Source organism: Pan troglodytes, chromosome 6, assembly GCF_028858775.2.
Source record: "Pan troglodytes isolate AG18354 chromosome 6, NHGRI_mPanTro3-v2.0_pri, whole genome shotgun sequence".
Taxonomy (NCBI): domain Eukaryota; kingdom Metazoa; phylum Chordata; class Mammalia; order Primates; family Hominidae; genus Pan; species Pan troglodytes.
Genome location: NC_072404.2, coordinates 110288974 through 110292182, shown reverse-complemented (window position 1 = coordinate 110292182; position 3209 = coordinate 110288974).

Sequence of the window (3209 nt, the reverse complement as noted above, 5' to 3'; positions counted from 1 at the left end):
CAGATTCTCTTTGAGGCCAGGAACCATGTTTTACAAATCTTGAAAACTAGCAATGTGATCACTCGGCACGTAGTAGATGCTCAGTAAAGATTTCATTTTTTCATTCTTTGACTGGCATACACTAGATGGTAGAAAATAGATTACTGCCTGGTGTGGGGTGTGGGCTGATGACCTGACATGGAATAGAATGTTTTCTCTCTTTCTTTCTTTCTTTTTTTGTAGACAGGGTCTCGCTATGTTGTTCAGGCTGCCCTCAAACTCCTGGAATGAAACGATCCTCTCATCTCAGCCTCCAAAAGTGCTGGCATTACAGGTATGAGTCACTGTGCCCCACTGAGATGAGTGTTTTCTATTGTTTAATTAATTTATGTTTTGAGACAGAGTTTCGCTCTGTTGCCCAGGCTGGAGTGCAGTGGCACGATTTCAGCTCACTGCAACCTCTGCCTCCCAGGGTTCAAGCAATTCTCCTGTCTCAGCCTCCCGAGTAGCTGGGACTGCAGGCCTGCACCACCACGCCCGGCTAATTTTTGTATTTTCAGTAGAGATGGGGTTTCACTATGTTGGCCAGGCTGGTCTTGAACTCCTGACCTCAGGTGATCCGCCTGCCTCGGCCTCCCAAAGTGCTGGGATTACAGGTGTGAGCCACTGCACCCAGCCTATTTATTTATTTACTTATTTATTTACTTTATATATTTTTTGGAGACAGAGTGTGGCTCTGTTGCCCAGGCTGGAGTGCAGTGGTGCAATCTCTGCTCACTGCAACTTCTGCCTCCCGGGTTCAAGCGATTCTCGTGCCTCAGCCTCCCTAGTAGCTGGGACTACAGGTGTGTGCCATGATGCCCAGCTGATTTTTGTATTTTTAGTAGAGAAGGGGTTTCACCATGTTAGCTAGGCTGGTCTCGAACTCTTGGGCTCAAGTGATCCACCCGCCTCGGCCTCCCAAAATGCTGAGATTACAGACCTGAGCTACTGTCCCCAGCCAGAAGACATAACTTTTAGAGGCTACAGGATCTGGGTACAGAGTGAGAGTGGCAAAAGGCAGGGCAGGGGTTTGGGAGAGGGTTGCAGAGAACCCCGAGGGAGAAGCTGAATAAGAGAAGGGGAGACTGGGCCTGCATCGGGGAGGGAGGAGGGAATTCCCAGCTCCAGCCTGGTCTGCCTGGCTCCAGTGAAGCCGGCTGTTTCCTGCCCTCGGTGACCGCCCCACCCCCCCCAACCCGGGCGCAGGACCCAGGCAGAACAGCAAGGAAGGGCAGGGGTGTGGGGAACACCTCTTGCAGCAGGAAGATAAGTAAGCCGGGACAAGAGGTTATCACAGGCCCGGCTGTCCTTTCTGGGACATAAGGGCGCTTGGCAGCCCCCCAAGCATCCTGGACTCCAACGTCTCTCTTGCTGGGCTCCAACGTCTCTCTTGCTGGGCTCCTCAAGATTCTGTCCTCCGGCTGGGCGCGGTGGCTAACGTCTGTAATCCCAGCACTTTGGGAGCCCAAGGTGGGTGGATCACTTTAGGTCAGGAGTTCGAGACCAGCCTGGCCAACATGGCGAAACCCTGTCTCTACTAAAAATACGAAAACTAGCCGGGGTTGGTGCCCTGTGCCTGTAATCCCAGCTACTCGGGAGGCTGAGGCAGGAGAATCGCTTGAACCTGGGAGGCGGAGGTTGCCGTGAGCCCAGATCACGCCACTGCACTCCAGCCTGGGAAATAGAGGGAGACTCTGTCTCAAAAAAAAAAAAAAAAAAAATCTGTCCCCGCTAATTACTGTGGGAGTCTAAGTCCTTTCCTTCTGCCCCTTGCAGGGGCTGACTCCTGGAGCAGCACACCCTCCAATCCATCTATCCAGTAACCCATACTGTTAAGTTCCCTGAAATAGAAGGGGGTTGGTGGGAGGAGCACGGCTGTGCTGGACCCTCCCCGCTAACTGATGGGAGAGTGAGGGGAGTTGGCAGTGAGAGGAAGGGCCCCTCCCAGCCATCCCGAGGGCCCCCAGGAGCCAGACAGGAAACAGCTCAGGAAAGACAGCAGCCGCAGCCGCAGCCCCAGCCTCAGGGGTCATGGCTGCGGGCGGCGGGGAAGCCCCCCCAAAACACGAGAGTGAGAGTGAGAAGGGCGATTTGGAGATCTAGCCGGACCCCTCACCCTCTCGGACACACCCACCTTTTTTTTTTTTTTTTTTTTTTTTTTGAGATTTCGTCTCACTCTGTAGCCCAGGCTGGAGTGCAGTGGCGCGATCTCAGCTCCCAGCTCACTGCAACCTCCGCCTCCTAGGTCCCGGTTCAAGCAATTCTCCTGCCTCAGCCCCCCGAGTAGCTAGGATTACAGGCGCGCGCCACCATGCCCAGCTAATTTTTGTATTTTTAGTAGAGACGGGGTTTCATCATGTTGGCCAGGCTGGTCTTGAACTCCTGACCTCAAATGATCCGCCTGCCTCTGCCTCCCAAAGTGCTGGGACTACAGGCGTGAGCCACCGCGCCCGCCACACCCACCTTTTCTTTACCGTTGTTTCCTCGATTTTTCTCTACTCCCTAGCGCAGCTTAGTGCGCGCCTCCTCTGGACATTTTTCAGGGCTTGGTTGCGCGCACAGTAGGTCCCCAACACTGAATGTTTATGGGGTGACTGTGTGAACGTTCGCTGCAAGGCTATCCAAACTGGGATTGCTCCTTGAGGCCCCCTGGGCGGCCGTCAATTCTCCAAAGCTTCTACTCCCTTTTCCTTCCTTTTCCCCCAAAACGCAGTCCCTGCGCCCACTAGAGGGTGGTGGGCGCATCCAAGAGCGGCATCTAGAGTCCGCAGCAAGGTCAGAGCGGGCTTTGTGTGCGCGGTGAACATTTACGTGCACGCCTGGGCGGCCCTCCGTGTTGCTGCTGGGTGTGTGTTTTCTCTGCTCCCTGGTGCCAGCCGGGTTCGGGCCTGTCCCGGGGGTCCCTGGGCCCCAGCCCCGACATGCTCGGTCCTGGACAGCGCGCACCGCCACGGCGCACATCTGGGCGGTCCCGGGGTTCCTCACCCGCCGCCCCTCCCCCTTCTCCAAACTTTCTCTCAACTTCCCGACCTGCTCCACTCGGTGCCCCTCTCCGCTTCCCTCATGAATTATTCAGTAGCATGAGCTCCAATCAGCGCGCCCGGGGTTCCCTCGCGGAGCCCCCGCTTTGGGAGAGCTGCCCCGCCCCCCGCGAGCCCCTCCCTCCCGGGCCCGGCGCCGCCCGGCCC